The sequence below is a fragment of the Rhinolophus sinicus genome, chromosome 2 (genome assembly GCF_057876585.1).
Source record: "Rhinolophus sinicus isolate RSI-liver-muscle chromosome 2, RSI-T2T, whole genome shotgun sequence".
Classification (NCBI taxonomy): Eukaryota; Metazoa; Chordata; class Mammalia; order Chiroptera; family Rhinolophidae; genus Rhinolophus; species Rhinolophus sinicus.
In genome coordinates this window covers 78,427,818-78,453,390 of record NC_142502.1, presented here as the reverse complement: position 1 = coordinate 78,453,390, position 25,573 = coordinate 78,427,818, and positions in this window count along the sequence as shown.

The following is a 25,573-nucleotide window of genomic DNA, read 5'->3' as shown; positions in this document are numbered from 1 at the left end:
GGAAAACTTAAAAAGAAATGGAGACAAAATGAGTTACGTAAACAAAAGTCAACATTTTGTTGAAAAAATGATGGTTACGAATGACACTAAATTATTAGTCTGTCTAGAAAACATATAAATAAAGTCATATTTTATCCTACTTTATTACCACAACATTTGTAACTTAAGGTATGTTCCTTTCTATTTATCATGTGGTTGCATTTTAAGGTGAATACTACAGTTCTGATACTGTTATTGTCTCTTTTACTGACTATAATTCTTTAATAAAATAGGTACAAATAAATGCTTACAATTATGTATGTATGTCTGCATATACATATGTATGTTGTTTTCTATTTCGTGTTAAAGAAAACTCCAAAGCACATGTATCTTGATAAAATGTTATACCATTTTACTTAACCTACAAGTACCACCCATCATATTTTAGTATGATTTTGTTATGTGTAGACTTTGATGAAAAAATTTGTATTCTAACTGGCCTTGAATTCTGTCTCAGAATCTCAGCTCTTCTGTTTTTAGACATTTCATTGAGGTTTCAGGGTAGCCAGAGATCAACATTCTTTCTGCAATGATTTCTTTAGTAGTTTTTAGCTCATTTGTTCATTCATTCATCAAACCATTATTGAGCCCTATGTGTCAGATGCTGATGCTAACTAGGTGGAAAACATACGCCTTTTCATCAAGGAATGCATAATTTATTAAGAGACGCAAAACTTAAAGGGGAAGTTTCATGATATACGTTATAACAAAATTTGTACTAGGTGCTATAACCTCACAGGAGAGGAAAACTAATATTTAGGGGGTTGAGAAAGTGACCTGTTCTTTAGCTGTCTTGAAAGAGTGAAGCTGAGTTAGCCTAACCAAAAAAGTGAGTGATACAATATTTTGGTTGAAAGAAAGAGCATGAGCAGATACATTGATAAATGGAAAAAAACAAACAAAAAATAAAACAAAACAAAAAACAGAGGCAATTGATACTAATTTGTTGACTCTCTTACATGAAATGTTGATAGCGAGGGTGTGGTAAGGTGTGGTTTGGGTGGGTAACAAGACATCAAGCTGGAAAAATGTGCAGAGGGCAGATTATGAAAAGTCTCTGATGATAAGATTAGAACATTCTTCTGAAGGCAATGAATTTTTTAGGATGAGAATGAAGAGATATAATCCAGGGGGAAAAAACAACCTGAAGAGACATGCATTTGACAAAAGAGAACACAGCAGCATTGTAGAAAGTTAGAGGGAAAAACTAGGAATCAGTTAAAAATGTAGGAGCCTTTCTTTGCAATCCCTGTGAGAAATGACAAGGCCCTTAATTAAAACAGAATCCTTAGGGAGAGAGAAGAGAGCTATGAGAAATTGTCAAGTAGAACCGACAAAAAATGTGTTATTGAGAACAATTTTCCCATATCTCTTTGTGAGTCATCATTTTTTTTTCATTTTTTACTAGACCATTTCCATGAAAATGTGGTGACGTTTCATCTTTTAAGAAAGATACAAAATAAAGGTAAGCCAAGCACTCTCTTGCCTCTATTTCCCCTTCAATATATTTTACCACAAAACTGAAGGAATTGTTTATCTTTACAATCTGTAATTCCTCTCTTCCTATTTTCTCTGAAACCCATTCACTCAATATTCAGTCTTCATCTAAATGAACTTGGAAGAGGTATTTCATACATTTCATGACTTTCTCATCTTTAAACACTTTCTTCACTTGGCTACTGGACACTAACACTTTCCTGTTATTTCTACTATCACTGATAATTTCTTTGCTGGTGCATCCTCATTTCCCAAACCTCTGATGGAGTTTCTCATCGCTCAGTCAACTACCCTTTTTTCTTTATCTATGCTCTCTTTAATATTTTCATCCTGTCTCATGGCCTTACTTGTCATCTACAGGTAATGACCCACAAATGTAATCTATTTATTCCTCTGCTGAACTCAGACTTCTCACTCTTATGTTGAACTATTTTTCCATATCTTACAGAATCTCAGAATTAATATGTCTGAAAACAGAGTCCCAAGCTTCCTCTCTAAATGAATGCTATCTACAATCTTGCCATTTTCATTTAGTGTACAGCCCCCCACACATCCCATTCTATTTATTACTCAAAACAAATATCTCTTCTGTTTTAATTATCCTTTTATTCCACAATGTAATCTCTAAAGAGGACAGAAATGTTCTTTTATTCACTGTTGTATCTCAAAACTTAGAAAAATGCTTTAATGTATTGTAGGCACTCAAAAAAAAGGTTCAATTAAAATTAAATTTTATTTTAAAGTGCACATCCAGTTAGTCAGAAAATAAGGTCAACTCCATTTACTTATTATTTTTAATTTCTGAATGAAAGCACTTCATATCATCTCCATGGATACCATTGTGGTCCAAGACACCATTGTCTTGTGACAAGATTATCGCAATAGCCCCTTTTCCTGCTCTTTTCTTCTATAGTTTATCCATGTATCGGTAGCTAGAATATTCCTATCAAAACACACATAACTAACTCCTGTACTCAGACATCTCCAGTTACACACTATATCACTAAAAGTAAACCCTAAGTAACTAAAACATTCTGTCTCTTTCTGACCTTGCAACTTCATCTATTACTCTTGCTTTACTCTTCTCCAGGCTCACACATTCATCACTGTTTCTCAAACCTAAGGTATTTTTTTACTGGGACTTCTCACTGTTTTCTATGACTGGAATGTTCTCCCTTTAGCTATTCACAGGACTTATCCACTCATCACCTTATGTCTTTACTCAAATACTATCAATGATGACTTCCTTGACCATGCCATTCAAATTATAACCTCCCTTCAATCTCTGACACAACTTTCTTGCTTTATGTTTTCCCTTGTCACTTCCTTCACCTGAATACATTTCAATTTGCTTGTCTCTTTATTGCCTATCTTTCTCAGTAAATTATGAACTCTATGAGAATATAATTTTTTTTTGGTTTTATTTAATGTTATAAGTGCCAAGGATGGTGAGTGGTATGTAGTATGAAATTGCTTAGTTTTCTTAAATCTCACTTTCTTCCCGATGTCTTGAGAGTCATTTCTGAATATTTTATTAGCCGTCTAAGTATTCTGCTGTCTCCTTTTTCATATTTTCATAGCCATTTTCCTACAACAAAGCAGTCATCTTTCTCAATCATGGTCCCTTCCAATTGCTCTCCACCTTTATCTTCTCTTTCATCCCTTCACAGCAGTAATCAACATCTGAATTTATTTGATCATTATCTTTTCATTCTTATTGGAAAAAGATTCCAAACCAATGGGAACTTTGCCTGCTTTATTTTTTCCCATGTCCCTATATTTTAGCAAGTGGTTAATGCATAACTATCACTCTAAAAAGATTTATTGAATAAATAAATGAATGGTGATAAAATCTCAGCTATGCATATAAGTTATTTTTCATGATCATGGCATTTATGAAATAAAATTAATATTTATTTTAATAACAATTTTTATATCAAGGGAAATTTGATAGTGATTCGTTTATTATAGTCTAATTAAAATAAATCACATCAATGTAGAGGTATTAACATAAATTTGGAACAAAATTAATGTTTAAAAGTCATAATTTTATTTTTCTTGAATATTGATATTAAATTCAGAAATGGAATATTACTATCAAAACTTTCCCATTTTTGCTACATAACTTTGGGAACTATTTATATGGTCACTATAATTTATATCATTCCAATCACCTTCTAATGCTGGAAGGGGGTTCTTCTGATGGATATTGACATTTCTACTTTAACAGACCTTTCAAATTCCCATCGTAATTTTGATAGGGCTGTGCTCTATATGGACAGCTCTTTAATTGGTCAGATTTTCATTGCAATTCTGCCTCACAGTATGGCTAGGGCATTGGCCACTTCCCCTAAGTTGGTAAAAACCAAAATATGACCTCAAGAAGCATGCAAATTCAGCACACTGAGCTGAATTGTTTTCATGTTTTTTAATCAGAGAAGTGGCCTTCCAAACAGATTTCAAAATTACTTTATGTCCTTCAGTCATAGGGGTAGTTTAAATTAATGTTTGATAGCAAGCTGGTGATTGCCCCTCAAATGTAAAATTTCAAGGACAAAGTCCCAGTCTTGTCTTTGGAGGCACTCTCAGACGTTTTCTATAAGTACTAATCTGTGATCCACATGGAGCTATCAAACAGAAAATTTGTTCATAGCAGCATTCCAGCTTCTATTTGACACTGTACCGACTCAGACAATCTTACTTGTTTCCATTTGGCATGTTCGATTAACATTACTCTATGTGCCTTCTTCTTTGCAAAAGTAGTTTCCCAGTCAGATACAATGTCCAATACCAAAATATATCCAGGTGAGAGAGACATTACCACTTAATTATATCAATTACCCCCGAATTTCATTTTCATTTTACTTTTCTTAAACATTGATATTAAATTCAGAAACGGAATATTGCTACCAAACCTTTCATCTCTTTTGTACATCACTTTGGGAACTATTTACATGGAAACTATAATTTGTATCTTAGACAGGATTCATGGTTATAATTTGTTAGGAGATGAGAGGATGAAAGTTAAACATCTGTAAAATAAGATAAAATTGTAAAAAATATTTGCAAGATGTTAAATGCTTGTAACATATTTTCATTTGTTTTCAGTTTGCTTGGCTTTCCATCCATAAAATGAATTAGATTTCAATCTCTGTTAATCTCCATAAATTCAAAACTGTGAATTTAGTAACTAATTCACATAGTTTTGAATTTTGTTACAAAGTTTTTAAAGTCAGTATAGGCTAATATATTTCTCACACATTACTACTTTGATTAAGATGAATTCTTTGAGCTAATACTGTTCGATATTGAACTTATTTTATCTCATGTGTAGTTTAATAGACTTCAGATATATAATTTGGATTGCTCTCTCTAAAAAACCAAGAAGAGTAATATCAACAAGAGAAAACAAAGAGAAAAATATCATACTCTTTGCTATTATAGCATTAATAAGAAATAACGATGAATGGATATTTGGCATCCCCTAGTTATCTAGATAACGTTGAACCCAATATATTACTCTAATAAAACTATATATATATATATATATATATATATATATATATATATATATATATATGCATAGTTAAATAAAACTATATATATATATATATATATGCATACACACATATGTATACATATATACGTATATATAATTCAGCACACTGAGCTGAAATGTTTTCACATTTTTTTAATCAGAGAAGTGGCCTTCCAAACAGATTTCAAAATTACTTTACGTCGCTTCAGTCATAGGTGTAGTTTAAATTAATATTTGATTTCAAGCTAGTAATTGCCCCTCAAATGTAAAATTTCAAGGACAAAATCCCAGTCGTGTCTTTGGAGGCACTCTCAGACGTTTTCTGTAAATACTAATCTATGAGCCACATGGAGCTATCAAACAGAAAATTTGTTCATAGCAGCATTCCAGCTTCTATTTGACACTGTACCGACTCAAGCAATCTTATTTGTTTCCGTTTGTAATATGGAAATGTTTCCATATATGTAATATTTCAAATTCGCTTCTCAGCAGCCTTTCCTGGACTTGGAGTACCCTTATCTGAGTCCATAAACATCTGACAAAAGATCTAAATACTGTTTAAGAACTTAGATAAGAATAATTCACATTTTTTTCTATTTCAAAATGTGAGAAAAATATGAGATAGTGAAATAAAATAAAAGAACGATCTCTTCTCATTATTTCTTTTTCTTCAATTTGCATATTTTAATAGCTTCTCTTTCTCTCACTTTACATAGGAAGGAATAAAGCAGACGTAGTGGAATTTCTTTCCATTGATAATTTAAAATATCAAATTAAGATACCATGCAAAAAAAAGAGAACTTGAAGTTTACTGTTTTGATTCATGCTCTTGCCCTTTGTTAACTGTAAAATATCATACTAATCATCTAGTCTTGTGGTTTATTGCTCAGTTGTATACAATAACGTAAATTCTGTGAAAGGTATTCTATGCCATTCTTTATGCTCATCCGGAATGGTTCTATATCCTTCTTTTATTGAAGACCAGATGCAGCCCCTCCTACCACATAAATTGTGTGAGAGGCGTCAGCACATCAACTTAAATTAGGTCATCCTCTATTGTTATTTCTAGTGACACATCAAAACCCAGGCAGGATAATTTTTCTATTTTATTGCTTTAAATCAATTGGTAGCTTCTGCTTTCTGGGTGGCAGGAGAAAGTACTCAATATCTATTTGAGTCCCCAGAGTATGCCATTAACATAAATGGTATTTATTCTCTGTTGGGTATAAAATGGATTGAAAACAACATGGCCATCTTGTGTCTGGTTCATCAAGAATTATTTCAATTAGAGTGTTAATGCGATGGTGTTTTCTGTATGGCACTTGTACAGATTGTCCTGTAATTCCCAGCCTGTTATTAACTAGACAATTTATATTTGTCCCCTTGCAATCTCTCTAGAGAAAAGAATGAACATGGACTCAATTTATGATTATATAAAAAGACCAAATTTAACTTAGAGGTTTTTTTGTTGTTGTTTGTTTTTTTTACATGCCTATATATTTTAAAAATATTAATTATGTTAAGGAAAAGGGTAATTGAATACCTCACTGACCTTTAAAGCAATTTAGAACATTCTTTTTCTATGTGTTTACAATTTCAAAAGAGAGAATCCTGGATTATAAACTCACAGACTTAGTCTTATCTTCCCCCTGAAGAAATGTATTTACACTCTAAAGGCTAAGGATGCAGGATTCTTCTTTCTCTCTTAGGAGAATAGATATTCATACTTCTATATAAGTAGAGGAATTTATATTTCTAGGTCCTGCTCCTAGAGTGTGATCATTATGCACATGGAGATTTATGATTTCTGGCTCTAATCACATCACCTGGGTAGTGTTGCCATGGAGGACCAACCCTGCTAGGTTACTCTGCTGTCTTAGTTTTGTTCCCTGAATAAGGTGCCTCATGTTTCGGCTAATACTTACAGAGGGTGCCACAGAAAAGTATACACGTTTTAAAACATGAAATAAACTGTATTAAAAGTGTAATACTCAATATATACCAATAACAAATAATATATACTCATAACAAAAGATGAATACAAGTCACGTGTGTACATTTTTGGCACCCCCAGAAATTAATTGTCAGACCTCCTGTGTGTGTGTGTGTGTGTGTGTGTGTGTGTGTGTGTGTGTGTGTGTTTGAGGACAACTTTCAGACTCCTCAGTATTTCTGATTTAGTACAGAGATCCCCAGGTTTAAATACTATGGTAACCTTCACTGGACAGCAGAGTTGACTGATGTCTTGACATCCTTATAGAGGAAAAACATCCTCAAAGCTGGAATTATCAAAAGTGTAAATCCTGAGAAAATGTTATCCTCCAAAGCAAAGTTCTCTTGGAAACTTGAAGTCAAAGGAAGAAATCTAAACATGTGCATATTTTTTCCTTTGACACAATGATGCCATTCATTGTGTCACTTTTCTTAGTTTCAGCCTCCTCATCTCTTGGCAAAAGTATATATCAGGGGGTACATAAAAACTGCTGATTTCATTCACAGCACTATTATTAAAGGTACAATATGACATGAACATTTTGTGCCCTTTGATGTGTTATACCTGTGAGGTATTTGAAATAAATATACCTTTCCATTCTCTACATTTTTAATGCTTTACTTTCAAAATGCTTCGAAGAGTAAATACATAATTTGGAAAATGCTGCGTTTTTTTTCCCCTTGCTTGAATATTTTCAATATTGCATAATACAGACAGTTCTATAAAGTTCAATACTAATATGCTTCCACTCAGAAGTTATTTGACCAAAGAAAATGTTTTTCTTAACAGCTGTACATGACATCTATTACATATCTTAGGGAACAACAGGAAACCCACAAGAGTCCTCAATAAGGCTCTTCTTCTTTTTTTTTTTTTTTTTTTTTTTTTTACTCCTCAAGGAATTATGAGTATTGCTAGCTCCCCGTTCCTGCAGTCTAGTAACTACCAGAAGCATTCTCTTTTTTGGGAAATTATGTCTATCTTTATAGCTTTCTTTCCTGTTCTGTGGGTAGAACTGCTCTATTCCATTCCATGTTATTTCTTCTCTGTCCACTTGACAGAGGAGATCTGAGTGCAGTGAGAGCAGGGCTGGAATGGCCTGAGGAAGGACAAATGATGGTGAAGTAACTTCAGCAATGCCAGTGGATATTTTCAATCTTTATTATGTTATTATGTACCATGTTTTCTTATTTTTTGAAAGGTAAAATTGCATTCAAAAGAAACAAAAGATTGCTGACATTGCCCATTCACAATTCTGTTGTAATTTCAGGTGTTTAATAAAGGAAAGAAAAATGTCACTCCAATGCCACTTTTATTTCTGTTCTCTGTGCCTCATGATTTGGCACCAGGAGACATGCACTGATGCCAAGCTGTTAAATGTTAGACATCGCCAGGTCTGTGTCACTGATACTGTATGTCCTTTCATTGCAGCTGTAACAACTTTTGACTACTTTCCCCGATCTCTTCTATGCTTATCTCCCTAAGGTCTGTTCAATCAAGACTCAATAAAAATTGTTGAACTGTTCAGCTTTTTATTGAGAGCCTTGATGCTACAGCCCCACAGGAGCCCACTGAAGAGGATTAGGCTCATTACCATAAAGAGGGAAAGAGAATGCCAAGGACAAGGAAAGGCATAAAATCAAAGACTGCAATGCACTGTAACTGGCCAACTTAGCCACTTTTAGATAGGAAGAAGGTGATCAAGACACTACCATCAGAAGAAAGCTAATACTATAAAGGACACAATGTTTGTTTAAAAGTATTTTCATTTATAACTTGTATTTACACATTTTTTATTTATAAAGATGCAAGTGGCACCTATTACGTAGAATGATTTTCTTCCACTAAAGAGTTCAGTATCCTTGATATAGAGAAATTCATTTAAGTTCCACTTTACCTATAAAACCCCTCTATTAAGACAGGTCATGTTTTCGTACTTTTTTTTCATTATAGACCAATCCAAGTACAATCTATTAACAATATTTTCAAGAACTTTTGCTGTGTTGTCTTTCAATATAAAAAGATTGAGAATTAATTACAACAAATTTTGTAGAAAAAAATGTAAAGTACAACGTATATCAGCTGAGATCACTTTATATGTCGGGGGAGGGTGAAAAGAACAGCCACACTGTAATCTGGAGAACCAAATTAGGAAGATCAAAAATGTCTATTCTAATTTGAAATTCTCATTAATTTATTCACTCGACCTGTCTACTTGCAACTGGTGATATAGATATGACTATAACCTAAGCTCTGACGTTTAGGACTATATTTAAAACATTTGAATAACTAAAAAGTGATGTATAGACACATGAAGGAAATTTATAATATTTAAGTCAACAGAGACTGAAGTCTGATGAAACAAAGTGATCACCTGATTTAAAAAAAATATAAGTAAGTCATCAAGCAGTTATTTGGGTAAATAAGCTCAAAATTATTTGAAATATTATATACCTTTGTTTTGTGCTATATTTTGTTCAAAATAAAGAATTACTAGGTAGTTCACAGAATGAATGTGTCCATGTTTTATAAATTTTACACAAAACTTAGTAGATAAATTTCTTTGCCTAAAATACAAAAAGTTAACAATGTCTGAAACAATCATTTAAACAAACAGCTACTAAGTTTCATTTTTGTATTATTATTAATTCTCTTGTTTAAAAAGAAGATGCTATTTGTTCACCAAGAATAGGAGATCCAGTATAGATTTATCAATATTCCTTGCTCATTATTCTCAAAATAAATCTCAGGAGGAAAAACAGTAAAATGACGTATCATCATTACCAACATCTCTAGCCTGATATTTCTTAACTCTGGTGGTGTTCATATTTCTATCCTTGGCTACTATAAAAAATGGCAATGCTTGTGTATCATCCAGACCAATCATATTCCATTCTTAAGTGCACTGTGGGCATGGGAATATTTATTAGGTTGGTTCAAAAGTAATTTTGGTTTAAAAGGTTAAAAATAAATGCAAAAATCGCAATTACTTTTGCACCAACCTAATAAAAACATGAGCAGGTTTTCTAATGTGGAGTCAAGTTTAAGAAGCACTCTTCTAACTCTAATTAAAAAAACAAATAAACCAACAAAAAAAACTAGAACCCCAAAGCATCCTTAATAATTTAATTTTCTGGCACTCTGTTTTTTCTTTAGCAGCCACTAAAACTTGAGATACTGTGAAAAATAATTTTAAATAGTATGGATAACAATTTATTTGTACATCATAAAAATTGAAAGTTCACAAATTAATAAAAGTAATAACATGCATTAATTACTAGTTTATAATTAATAAAAACATGCTACCTCTATTAACAATATAAATTGATATATTATTTTTTAAGATTTTTATTAAAAATATAGTTAACATACAGTATTTATTAGTTTCAGGTGTACACCATAGTTATTTAACATTTATAATCCCAAAGAAGTGATCACCATGATAAGGCCAGCAACCATCTGACACCATAGCCTGCTATCACAATATTACTGACTATATTTCCTATGCTGTACATTATTGCATCCCCATGATTTATTTGATTTATACCTGGACTTTTGGACCTCTGATTCTCCTTGACATCTCCCCTTTTTAAAATTTATTGACTACAGCTGAAATCCAATATTATTTTATATTAATTTCAGATATAGGGCACAGTGACCAGACATCTATATTATTTAAGAGGTGATATATTTTGTCTGATGTAAGTAGTGCCACCCAGCATTTTTTTTTTTTTTAATTGGCATGAAATATCTTCTTCCATCCCTTTACTTTCAGTCTATGTAAGTCTTTCGATCTGAAGTGAGTCTTTCATAGGCAGCATATATAAAGGCTTCATTTTCTTATTCATTCAGCCACCCTATGTCTTTTGATTGGGGTGTTTAATTTATTTACTTTGGAAGTAATTGTTGTTGTAATTTCCAATTTATTTTATTTTTTAAAGATTTTTATTAAAATATAGCTAACATACAATATTATATTAGCTTAAGATGTGCACTATAGTTATTTAACATTTATGTACCTAAAGAAGTGATCATTAGCAACCATCTGACACTTTACCACATTGTCACAAAATTACTGAATATATTCCCTATGTTATGCAGTACATCCCCATGACTTATTTGGTTTAAATCTGGAAATTTCAACCTCTTATTCTCCTTCACTTTTCCCCCCTTTTTAATTATTTTTCAACCAGAGTTGTTGACATTCAATATTATTTTATATTAATTTCAGGTGTACGGCATAGTGGTTACATATTATATAATTTAAAAAGTGATCCCCCCTGACTAGTCTAGTACCCACCTGGAAGTATGCATAGTTATTACTGTATTATTAACTATATTCCCTGTGTTTTAGTTTACATCGCCATGACTATTTTGTAACTACAAGTTTGTACTTCTTAATCCTTTCGCCTTTTTCAGTCTGCCCCCCGAGTCTCTCCCATCTATCACCCCAACAAATTTAGTACCCAGCTGATACCATACGTAGTTATTACAATATTACTGACTATATTCCTTATGCTATATCTTACATCCCCATGATTACTGTGTAACAATCAGTTTGTACTCCCTTGCAAAATCTCCCTGGTCACCTACTGTGGGTGCTCCAGAAGTATCCCTTGCGTGGGTTTGTGTGTCCTCCTGTTTTAGTTGAGTCTTGATTGCTATTGGTGTGTCCGTGGGTGAAATCGACCTTTGGCTGATTAGCTGTGGGACTTAACCATGTGCACAGCTAAGAGGCTGCTGTGCATGGGGCTTAACCTTACTGAGTGTGATTTGCCCCACCTGGCTCTGGTGCCTGTTGAGACCATCCTTTGAGTGTGCTTCTGCGGCTAATTGGGTGTTGCTCTGCATGTTCTGAAGTCAACCTCCAAGTATGTTGGTTCTCGGGCCTTTTGCAAAGGGATCTGGTACAGGTCAAGATCACCCACTGCCTTTCACCAGCCAGAGACATGCTGATAGGAGCTACAAAGTGATCTGCATATTTTTGCTGCCTGCGCTAACTCTGGAGGTGTGTGGGAGAGGCCACACTACGAACTGAGGATGGCTGCCACCAGCACAGGGCCTGCAGTAGCTCCAAAAAAAGCCAGGACACCCCAAGCCCTGCTGCAACCTGTCAGCTTCCTTAGGCTTTAGCCCCTGATAAAGGTTTGTGTGGTACATGAGATGGATAAGGTTTGTGTGGTACATGAGTTGGATCTCAGGCAATCACTAGAGTGAGAAGAGTTGTGGTCCCCAGGTTTAGTGCCAGTGCTGAGCCTGGAGCTACTCAGCAAAAGTCTCAGAGCACACTGAGCCTAGCTGCTGCCCACCTGGGTCCTTCAGACTCTGATAGGTTTCCAAGAACAAGTACAATGCAGGCAGGGCTGGCTGATCACAGAGAAAGTGCTTCAGGTGTTGGAGGAGTTGGGTGGGGTGGGGCATCAGCAGAGCTCACCAGACCAATCAGATTCAGATTTCGCCTGTGGGGGAGGGCTTAACACAGGAAAGATGATGCTCACCTGTCTGCCGCTTCATGGAAGAGCACCTCACACAGAGAAAACGGCAAGTACCATCCTCGCTCTGAAACCACACACCTTAGTCTGCCTCTGCCTGCCTCTGAGTTATTGTCTCTTCGCTGGAGTCCAAGGTTAGTGCCTGCACGTGAGAGAGTCTGTGCATGGGCTGTTTAAGAGGACCTCTGGGTTTCCCACCGCCTTCCTTCCCACACAGATTGTTGGAATCCTCACTGTTTTTCACAGCTACATGTAGGGCCTCCTCTTCCCGGCACCAGTACTCTGGGCTGGGGAGGCCAGTGTGGAGCTCGGGTCTCTCGTTCCTCTGTAGGGAACCTCTGTGGCTGAAATATCCCTCTCGGTTCTCAGCTGCCACACGGAAGTTTAGGACCAACATTTTTCGTGTCTTCACCCCTTCTGCCAGTCTCAATATGGCTTCTTATTTAAGTCCTTAATTATAAAACTTCTGTTCAGCCAGAATTCAGATGGTTCTCCAGGTTGCGTGTTCTATAATTTAGTTGTAATTTTAATGTGTTCATGGAAGGAAGCAGACAGAGTGTTCATCTATTCTGCCATCTTTGATCTCTTTGAAAGTAATTGTTGGAAAGATATGTAGTTATTGCTTTGCTGTTTTTTCTTTATTTATTTTTTTTATTTTTATTTTTTATTTTTTTATTTATTTATTTTTTTGGTGTTTAAGAAGTCCCTCTAGCATTCCTTGTATTATTGGTTTGGTAGTGATGAACTCTTTTCTTGTTTGGGAAGCTCTTTATCTGCCCTTCAATTTTAAATGATACCCTTGCTGGATAGATTACTCATGGTTGTAGGCCCTAACTTTTCATCACATTGAATATTTTGTGCCAATCCCTCTGGCCTGCAAAGTTTCTATTGAGAAATCAGCTGGCAGCCATATGAGAGCTCCCTTATTGGTAACTAGTTGTCTGCCTCTTGCCACTTTTAGGATTCTCTCTTTAATATTTGCTATTTTAATTATAATGTGTCTTGAAGTGGACTTGTTTGGGTTCATCTTGTTTGGGACTCTGCATTTCCTGAATTTGTATATCTATTTCCCTTGCCAGGAAAGTAAAGTTTTTAGTCATTATTTCTTCAAATAGGTTCTCAATCCCCTGCTCTCTCACTTCTACTTCTGGTACCCCTATGATACAAATGTTGTTATGCTTACTGTGTCCCAGAGGTCTCTTAAATTATCCTCCTTTTTTGAATTATTTTTTTTCTTTTTGCTATTTTGATTGGCTGTTTTCTGCTACCTTCTATTCCAAATCGCTAATTTGATCCTCTACTTCATCTAGTCTGCTGGTGATTCCTTCTAGTACATTCTTCACTTCTGACTGGTTCTTTTTTATAATTTCTATGTCCTCTTTTATGCTTGATATCTCTTTGTTGAAATTCTCAGTAAGGTCCTTGATCATCCTTATAACCATTGTTTTGAATCCTGTGTCTGGTAGGTCATTGCTTCCCTTTTGTTCAGTTCTGTTTCTGGAGTTTTCTCCTGTCCTTTTATTTATGATGTATTTCTTTAATTTAGGATGTATTTTCTTTTTCATTAGGCTGCCTCTCTGTGTTTGGTTCTATATATTAGGTTGGCTTGCTATGTCTCTCAATCTTGGCTGGGTGTCCTTATGTAGTAGGTGCCTGTGGGGCCCAGTGGCAAGTCTCCTGACCACCTGTGCTAGGTGCTCCAGGAATGTCCCTATGTGGGTTTTGTGTACCCTCCTGTTATAGTTGAGATTTCATTGCTATTGGCATATCAGTGGGTGGGATTGACCCTTAGGTTGACTGGCTGTGGGGTTTGGCCATGTACATAGCTAACAGGCTATTGTGTGTGGGACTTGACCAATTGAATGGTGTTTGCCCTAGTGGGCTTTAGTGCCTTGAGACTTTCCTCTGTGTGTGCTGTTTGTGGGGCTAATTAGGTGGTGCTACTTCTAGTGTGAAGCCAATCTCCAATTATGTTTGCTCTGGGACCTCTTTGGATGGTTTCCGCTGCAGGCTCAGGCCACTCACTTCCTGTAATTGGGTAAGGACTACCAGGTAGGAGCTACAAAGCTATCTGTGGTTTTTCAGTACCTGTGCTAAACCTGGAGTTGGGTGGGAGAGCTCCTTAAAAAGCCAGGACACCCTGAGCCTGCTGCCACCTGCCAGCTCCAGTAAGGTTCAGCTGATGATTAAACCCTTGTGCAGTACACGAGATGGATGAAGCAGATCTCAGAGAGTCACCAGAGTGGGACAAGTTGAGTTCACCAGGTTAATGTGGATTCTGGTTTGGTGCCAGTGCTGAGCCTGGAGCTGCTAAGTAAAAATCTCAGAGCACATGGAAGGCAGCTGCCACCTGTCTGGAGCCTGCAGACCCCTTGGTAGTCCAAGAAAGAGTGCAATGCAGGCAGGACTAGCTATTATGTGAGAAAATTCTTCTGGCATTGGGCTATTTGGGAGGGGCAGGGTTCCAGGGAGACATCAAGGTAGAGAAGTGAAGCTCATCTCACCAATTTAGATTAAGATTTGGCCATGGGTGTGGAGGTAGGACTCAACACAAGTAAGATGGTACCCACCTGCTAGCTGCATGGGAGGATAAGCTTACACAGGAAAAATGGTGACTGTCCTTCCAGTTCTTGCCCCAAAGCCACAAGCCTGTCTTTCCTCATTTGTCTCTGACACCCCCGAAGATACTGTCCCTCTCCTGGAGTCCAGGGTAATTGCCTGCAAGCAAGTAAGTCTGTGTGTGGGCACTTTAAAAGGATATCTAGTTTTCCCACAGCCTTTTGTCTAACCTGGTGGTAGGAATTCCCACTGTTTTTCACAGTCAGATGCTATGGGGGCTCTTCATCACGGTAACAGTACTCCAGGCTGGGGAGCCTGGTATGGGGCTGTAGTCTTTTCTCCTTCAGGGGGAACCTCCATAACCAATATACCCCTCCTGATTCTCTACTGCCACAGGAAAGTTTGGGGCCTCCCTGTTCCATGTCTCCACCCCTTCTACCAGGCTTAAGAAGCCTACCAGGCATCTTCTTTATATCCTTCATTATAAAACTTCTGTTCAGCTAGATTAGAGATGGTTTTCTGGGTCGATTGTTCTGTAATTTATTTGTAATTTTAATATGTTCATGAAAGGAGGGAGACACAGCATTTAGCTACTCCACCATCTTGGATCTCCTCTAAGTTGGCATTTTATCTTTTATTATTATTTTGAAGTAATTCAAATTTACAATAAATCAGAAGTATAGTAAGAGAGTCTTTTTTTTTTCTTCTAAGACTTTTGAGAATAAGTTGCAGACGGAATGACCCATCACCCTGAAATCTTTAGCAAATATTTCCTACCAAGAATATTATTTTCTGTAATTAAAAGATAAACACCAAAATAAAGAAATTAACGTAGAGATATTACAATCTTTTAATTTATACTCACCATTTATGATCAACAATTGTTCCAATAATGCTCTTCACAGTAAAATAATCCTGTCCAGGATAATTCATCATATTTGGTTGTTAGTCTCTTAGCTCCCTTCAATATAGAACAACTCCACAGTGTTGCACTGAAATTCATGCCCTTGAAACTTCTGAAGATTACTAGCAGCAATTTTGAAAAATAAGCCTCCATTTTGGTTTGTTTGATGTTTCCTCATGATTCAATTCTGGTAATGCATTTCTGGAAAAATATCATAGAAGTAAGACATAATGATGCATTCTTCTCATTTTATCCATTACATGGCACAAATTTAATTTCCCCCATTACTGGTGATTAACATATATCGCTTGACTAAGGAGGTGTCTATTGACTCCATCTTCTATAGAGTTACTATTTTTCTTTTTGTAATCAGTAAGTGTTTCGAGGGGAGACGATATGGATATTTCTTTATTTATCAAACTTTTATCCATTAGTTTTGGCATCCTTTGATTTTTTTCTGAATTAATTAACATAATTGTTTTGCATTTTGTGATAGTTTTTAGCAAGAGATACTAAATCATTGAATTTGGTTATGTAAAATAAGTCCATATTTAACTCTCTTAGTGTACTGTTCCCACCTCGGAGATATTTTTCCCTTCTCCTAGAATTAAATTTAACTCATTATCATCATGTTTGGCTCTATTTTAGTATATTCAGTCTTTTCTCTTGTTTTATTTCACAGTCTAAAACTCTAAGATTCTAGGACATGTATGCTTAGGTCACTAATGGTGCTGCGTTATCACCTACAATAATTGTGTCACCTTGAAACTCATCTGTGATGTACTGAACATTTCATAATAATACAGGTGGCATTCCCTTCTCCAATCTGTCCACATTACTGATATGGTTGGGACACACTTCTCCCTGAATATTTTCACATTTGGGCGTTTTCTGCACTTTCTGAGTCAACTGTAAACAAAAAGATAGACAAAAACTTGACCTCTATTACTATTAATGTTGTTATTGCTGTCTTAAGAAACCAGTTTTCCATAATTTCCTTGAATTAGATTCCCTAAGGTAGATTCATTCCAGTCTGATCCTTGAAATATGGTCCCTTTTAATCCATTAAACTTCTTTCACAAGAGTCACTTCTTCTGACCTAATAAAATCTACCATATTAAAATATATCCTCACATTTAGAAAGTTTTAAAGGACAGGTAAATAATAAAAATAAAATGTATTCTAAATATAATACAATAGACAAAAATCATGACTGTTATTAGGACTGAATCAGGAAAGTATATAAAAGATAAAACAAAAGTTCAAAAATCCTTGTGTACAATCATGAAAGCTAAGTTTTCACATATATCTAGGATATACGAAATTATCAATATGGAAGAGTTTTCTACCATATATGGATTAGTAAAAAATAAATAAATAAATGAAAAATAAGAGAGCACATTCAAAGTAATTCTGATTGTTACCTGCATAAGGAAAACCACAAGTCTAAGGAGTTTGACCCTCTGCCTCCTTTTCCTCTTCTCAGGCCAGTTTAAAGAAAGAAGGTTGAGGAGGACAGTGAGGAATCTGTCTAATTTTCCTTTGTGATCACTCTTTACCAATATGTACTTCAGTTCTCAGGTATTAAAAATTGACTTATGTTTAATCACCTTTATACAGATTAGGTAAGAAACTAGCCATCTCTTAAAAAAATATGAGAGGTAAACATATGTTTACTGTATTTGTTTGTACAAGCATGCAGACACTGAATACTGTATTTGGAGTTCTATATCTAAGGGCAGAATAGAAAATAAAAAGAAACATTACTAGAATACATCAGGTGTGTGTGTGTGTGTGTGTGTGTGTGTGTGTGTGTGTGTGTGGTGTTAGTTTTTACAAGATTGAGAAAATTAGGAAGGGATGAAATACATAAAATGAAACTCAAAGCACTAGTAAGCACTAAATTACAGAGATGTTCAAGTAGAAAGCACAGATCTTATGTTTATATTAAATATATAGAATTAAAAGAGCACAGGGCATATTTAGTACTAAAAAACAAAAATGTTTAGTAAATATGGAGCTTAGAGTGCAAAGAAAGAGATGTACCTGGAGAGAAAAACAGAACCTGAAATAAGAACTTTTGTGATCATTTGGAGACAACTGGAATTTACCCCAAAGGTTTTTAAGAAGGCATAAACACTGTCAGATATAGTTTTTAGAAGAGTACTCTGTCTGTGATGTGGGATGGGACTGGGAAGAGAATGTATCACACAATTGGTGTTGAGGCCAATTAGAAAACTATTGCTTAATTCAGAATAGCAATTGTTGGAATCTTAATGTGAATAATTGTAACGGATTTGGATGAATAGAGTAGAGTGATTCTAGAAATATTTTGGAATGAGAGTTTACATGGCATGGTGATTGCATACGGCTGTGGTGGGTGAGTGAGTGTGATACTAACAAAAAGACATACAATTATCTCTGATTTCCTCCTTGAGCTACTAAGTGGATGATGGTGTCTTTCACTAGTTGAAGGAACAATTGAGAAGGGTAGATTTATAGGGAACGGGAGAGTTCAGCTTTGAATAGGCTTAGTTGTAGGTACCAGTGGGGCACTTAAATGGAAAACTTCAGTGGGCATTTAAAACTACAGAGTTGGAGCTTGTGGGTGAGATTTGGACTGGGGATACTGATTTGGAAGTCACAAACGAGACAAAGACAATGAAATCTCTCTGGGGAAGCAAGTAGAGGAGAAGCAAAATAACTGTGATGAATGTCAGCATTTAAAAAGTCAGAGGAAAGGATGTCACAAAGGCACCTGAAACAGAGCAGAAAGTGAGATGGGAGAAAACTAGGAGAGATGAGTGTCACGTTATTGGGTGCAAGGCACTTTGAACAACACATTGAAATTACCCCTGATGTTCGAAACTGCAAGAAAAACAATGTTGTTTGTTCCACAGGAAAGCGATTCTATACAAATGCAATTTTTAGTGAAAACAGCTCTGGAAGGATAAAAAAAATACAAAAATGAGTACACTGAAGTCTAACTCAAGACAAATAGCACTGATGACATAAGAAAGAGAGCAAAGTAGTTTCAGGCTCTCCTAAGAAAAACCTCAAAATGCTGAAAGTTAATATATATGTTTTTAAATTGCCAGAAATTATCTTATATACTGTGCTGTTTCTTACAATATACTTTATTAATTTGTTTCTATTTTAATAGTATATTTTTATTAGAAAACTATTTAAATAAATTGTAAATACCAGTATATATACCTATGATGAAATTTGTTAGTCAAGTCTTAGTGACCTAATCTGGAGACATAATTAGTAGGATAAACTATTTCTAATTTCTGTCAGAAATTCTGGCAGAATAATTCTCTCATCTTTTAGAAGACAAATAAGATGAGTTATCTTCATGTACAATTCCTCCAACATTTTTACTTCCAGCCTTTTCATTCTAATTTTAGTGTTTATAGACTGTATTACATGACTCAATGATAGTTACTATGTATTGCTGATACAACATGACTACCAAATATTCAATCTTGTTTTTTTTCCAAACATACCCAAAGGATACAGCCTACTTTTAAAGATGGTGTAGTACAAAAACAAGTGTTTGTATTTTGCTATGTAAGCAATGCCTTATTAAGAGATGATACAATTACTGGCTTAATAATGCACGTATTTTCATAATAGATATATCAAAAATATAGACTTATAACAAATATTGATGTATAACAGCAGATCCTTGTACCCAATTCCCATTTTCCCTTTCCCAAATTAAATTTTATACAGAAAGTGATGTAATTAGTTAAAAATTTCTAAGCATCCTATATAGACAGATAGGATCATGTGACTGAATTCTAGTGAATAGGAAGTGACCTAAATTTCTCGGGTGGGGTTTTTGGGAAAGCTCTCCGAAGAGGAGGAGACAACTGGTTTATAGTTTTTGATCTTCTTCTCTTCCTTCTTCCTAATGGGTGGAATACGGATGCTATGGCTTGAACTCCAGAAACCAGCTTACAGGAACTTGGATAAGGGTGATACTCTAGAGATGCTGTGGAAAGGAACTGATTCCCTGTGTCATTCTAGCATTTATCTCCTACTCTGGACTTTTATTTTTAGGATGTTAAAGTGTACTTCTTTTATGTTTGAGCCAATTTTTTGAGTTGTGTCATAGACTGAAGATTGGCCCCTGAAGATATCCAGGTCCTAAACCTAGGAACCTGTGAATATTACTTTGTAGATGCAATTAAATTAAAGATTTTGAGAAGGGAAAATTATCTTAGATTATCTGGGTGAGTGTGACTTAGTCAAAATGACCCTTGAAAGAAAGCGGGGGTGGGAAGATTTGATTATAGAGACAGACATTAAACTGGAGCTGCTGGTTTGAAGATGGAGGAAGGAGCAATGAGTCAAGCAGTGCAGAGCTCTAGAAGTGGGTGAAAAGCAAGGAAACAAATGCACCCCTATATTCTTCAAAAAGTAGTGTAGCTTTGCTGGCACCTTGACCTGAGGCTAGATAAACTGATTTTGGACTTCTATCCTCTAGAACAATAAGAAAATAAATTTGCATTGTTTTAAGTCACAAATTTCTGGTAACCTGTTATAACTATAATTGGAGACTAATACAAAGTCCTTGTTATTTGTAGGTAAACATGTCATTCTTAAATAATGCAGTACACAATGGGATTGTCAAGAAAGTAAGAATTAATTGTTTTAATTATATATATATGTATATGTGTATATATATATATATGTGTGTGTGTGTGTGTATATATTTGTTAATCCCAAAAGGGTTTTATTAATCTGTGTGGCAGATACTAGTAAATAGTAGCTAGTGCATACATAGGTATTGAATAAACTAAAATTGATTTTAGCCACTCTCTCCTTCTATGTGCTAAAAATGGGGTTTTGAAAAAGAAAACAGTTATTTCCTCCTCCATAACTTGAATGTGACATTGAATCATATTTTTTCTGTTGATTTATAGCTCTGCAGGTGTACAATAGACAATTGTTTAGATACAGTTTATATTATACAAGGGAATGAAGATGCTTTGGGGAATTTATATGATTGCATCAAAATGATAATATTTGTAAATTAATTACTTGTTTACTGAATCTGAAATATGAAGTCTTTCAATAATTTCCAAAAGAAAATGTCTTCATGTTGTTGATCTAAGTTTACATTAGATCAAAATCTAATTGATATAAATGTAATAAGGTGATATAAACTTAATTATTGTTCTAAGATAAATTATGTGCTTTCTAACACTGTGTACAAATACATACAACACACCAACTACTATGTTTCTCAGCAAAACAAAGCAATTAATTAAGCATTTTAAGTCAAATGAATAGTTGACTCAATTATATTTCTAAGCACATAGTTGATTCTAAAATTTTCCTAATTTTAGACTCCTTTTATGACTAGTAAATCTTAAACTATAGAGTGGACAAATACAATCCATTCCTAGAATACAGATGTTGGGGCTTTCTCCTTGTGGAGTCTAATCCAGTAAGTATGGGTGAAATGGAGACACCAGTGTTTAAACAAGCTCTGCACCATCCCTACACAATGGTCAGGCATTTATACCCATACATTAAAAAACAGTTTTACAATAACCGTTTACATGACAATTAGGAGAGAGCTTGAGTTACTCATCGTATTCCAGTACATTTTGTTTTAGTGCAAATATTTTTGTGAAACTCATAATAAATATTGTTATAATTAGAGACTATCCATCTTCTAAGCAACTGAATCTGCATTCATAGTTTTCTATGTAGACAACTTTATTTGAGGGAGAATTCCCAGGGCAAAACATTAAGGAACATCTGCCATCTTTGCAGAACCTCATAAAACAAGGGGCACTGCAAGTTTTACTAAATGGATTATGCTTCATAAAACACTCTGAAAGCACCTTCATGCATTGAAACACCATAGAGTGCATTTTACAGTCTTCTAGTACTAAAAGGTGGTTAATACTATGCTATAATATTCACGATAAATTCTCAAGACTTGCTGGGAAAAGTACAGTATCTAGGGATGATAATAAAAAATAGTAAAATTAAACATTCATGTGTAAGAAAGTATACTTAATTTTTAGATGAACTCTAAAATATTCAAGAATAATTAGTATCTAAATCCGGTTTGGTTCATATAGGTATGGTTCATTATTTTTATAGCTAAGACAATACATTTATAATTTCTTAAGTTGGTTATGAATAGAAACCTTCTGGTAAACAATAAGAGGCAATATTTATTGTATTCTTGCTATTTGCCAGGCATTGTGCTACAGCCCAATATATTCAAGCCTGACAACAGCCCTGTGGGGTAATGTGTCAGTCAGCATTCTTCAGAGTAACAACAAATAGCATGTATATATATTGAGAGAGATATTTATGTTAAGGAATTGACTCACATGATTGTGAAGGCCTGCATGTCCAATATATTAAGGACAGGGCTGCTGGCTGGAAAATCTAACAAGAGTTGATATTGTAGTCCTGAGTCTGAAGGCAATCTGATGACAGAATTCCATCTTCAAGTCTTTTCTAAGGCTTTCAACTGATTGTATGAGACCCAACTACATTATGGATAATCTCTTTTGCTCAAAGTCTACTGATGTCAATGTTAACCTAAACAATACTTTTGCAGCAACATCTAGTTTGGTGTTTGACCACATAACTGCCAAGTTGCCATAGCCTAGCGAAGTAGACACATTAAAATAACCATCACAGGTAGGTACTAGTATTGTTCCATTTTACAAAGAAGTAAATTTAGGCAAAGAGGAATTTAAAATTTGTTCAAGATTATGAAATAAGTGATGTGAGATCCACAACTCAAAGGCAGGCTGTAAAGTATGCATTACGCAGTTACACTTTCAAGGAAAAACTTGGTGGACAGCTGTGTGTTGGAGAGTGGACACAAGGTGAGCGGGATTGGAGAGAAGGGGGGAAACCAGGCAATAAGCAGATACATTTTAGTTTCCAGTTTATACTGGGTGTGCCTCAGCTAGAGAAAACCCTTTCACTCTTTCTAGGAAAGTTGCATCTAGAGAAGAAGGCATGAGTATAAGGGCCTGGCCATTTGGGCCCCATGTAGAATACCCCATAGGACAATGATCACACCGTAGTTTCCTCCCAGATTGCTGAGGCTTTGTCAACGTTACATTAAAGTATGACTTTTTTTCTTTACCCAAATGCACTTCTTCCCTCATCCCTTCACAGGTGTAGATTCCTGTGTACCCCAAACTTTATCTTAGTGTCTTCTTCCAGAATATTCAACCTGTGACACAAGCCATCTTATCCTTAGCATGAGTTCATAAACCACTATCGAGACATCTTACATAGCATACACTTATAGCCCTTTCCTATAAACCTAAGAATTCTTTGGCACAAATATAAGAATTAAATCTTAATATACTACGACAAATTGGATTATAATTGGATAGACTAGAAACTACATTTGTCAAGATTTTTTTTTTAATTATCTTTTTTGACTATCCTACTTTTATGCCACCAAATAATTACAATGAACATGGCAACTGTATCTGTGAGATTCATGGGCAAGTCAGAAAAGTAGAGCCTAAGGCAAGTAGTTTATTGGGGTAAAATTAATATGGGGAAATAATTGCAAAGGCAGGAAAGAGATAAAAACCAACCAAACAGCAGTGAGGACACTCAGAGATTAGCCACATTCGGAAGCATCCTTTAAGAAGCATGGTATTCTTGAACCCCAATGGGAAGGATAATGGAGGGAGTTAGAAACATGAAAGGGGCTTTTCAACATGAGCTGCAAACACAGAAAGAGATACTGTTGAGAAGGAACTGAAACAAACAAAAAGATGTCTAAGACACAGAGAAATGAGGACACCTACTGTACCTTTTTTCTTTTATTTTCTTTTTTTTTCCTTTCTCCTTTCCTGCACTCTTCTACCAGTACCATCTACTGGTAAGGCATGTGGCAAGCCAGACTTCTGAAAGGCTGGACAGAACTGGAGGAAGGGGAAAGAAAAGGGTCTTGGGATAAGTGAATTAATTACAGGCACACCAACAAGATGTGAAGCCAGTGGCAAAGATTTTTAACTACTGAGTGACAAAGAACAAGCTATATGATATGCTGCCAGTCCTATCACTATCCTCAAGCTTGTGTCAATGGGATAATCCTAACTCTTCTTCCATAACACATTTCTTTATCTTGTCCACAAGCTCTTATGGCATAAATTGAAAATTTGCAGCAGAAATTAAAACGTGTAGTCTGTATCCATCCATTCATCAAGTAGACCAATAATCTTCATAGTACAAATGAAACTTCAATTGTTTTTTATGTTCAAATCTATAAGTGTCATGTTTACCTTGCAAACTCATGGGAGAAAAATTAAGCATATGCTCTCTGAGATTTTAGAAGAGTAGCAAAAGAAGTTTGACAATGTATAAAATCATAGTATAGGTAAATGCAAAGCTATTCAAGTTCATTTACTATGTAAATGGGAAAATAATTTATTTCTCTACAACATTCTCTAGATTATTTGAACCTTGTGATGTTTTACATACTTTGAAGTTGAAGGTTGTTTACAGAAATGCTTTAAAAAGAATCATGTTCTAAAGAACTCAGGGAACATTTTGTTATCACATATGAATATCTTTGGAAAATCTTGCTCCTTCTCAATAATCATAAGGAGAAAGTGAATAAATACATTTAAATTTCAGTAAGATCTTTCTCCCACCCTTCTGCTCCTTTGTTCTATAAGATCCTGAAGTCATAGATACTCTTATCTCTAGATTCCTTTTTCTTATATTAGCAAGAACCTAATTATCAGCTTTCACATTGTAAATGGGAAGAAATTAATATGTGATTTTTCTTCCTAATTGACACTATTGTGACATAGCCTCTTTCAAAATTAAAAAAAAAAAGATTATTGTCGTATAACTTACAATTAAGTATACCCATTGTAATGTAGATTTTAGTGAGTTTTGATAAATTTATATACTCATCTAAACACCTCCATAATTGAAATATACAACATTTTGTCACTCCAAAAATGACCCCTAGTATTCCTTCTCAGCCCTATTCCGAGCCCCAGCCAATCACTGATCTGCTTTCTGTTATTGTAGATTTGATTTGTCTTTTCAACCTTCAATGTAAATAAAATCATATAGTAAGTACTCTTTTCTGTCTGGCATCTTTCCATCAGTACAATGTTTGTGAGATTCACCTATGTATTTGCATGTATCAGCAATCAGTTTCTTTTATTGTTGAAAACTATCCTATGGTTTAAATGAACCACATTTTTTCTTTTTAATCTTTTCAGCTGCTGATGAACATTTGGGCTGTTACTATTATTTGTCATAATGCAGTGGGACTAAAGATGATACAAAAATGTTGGAAAACAATTTCACAGTTTCTTATAAGTTAAACATAAACTTGATATTGACCAAGGTGGCCTTAATGTTATCCTCAGCTTAACTAAGCTTAAGACAGGTTTCATCCTGATATAAGCCCCTAACCTCTCTTTTCTTAGAGCATTTGGTTTAGAAAACCTTCATTTGTAAATTCTTCCTCTGCCCCATTGAGCCTTAAATCTTCTCCTAGCCTCTTGCCAGTTTTA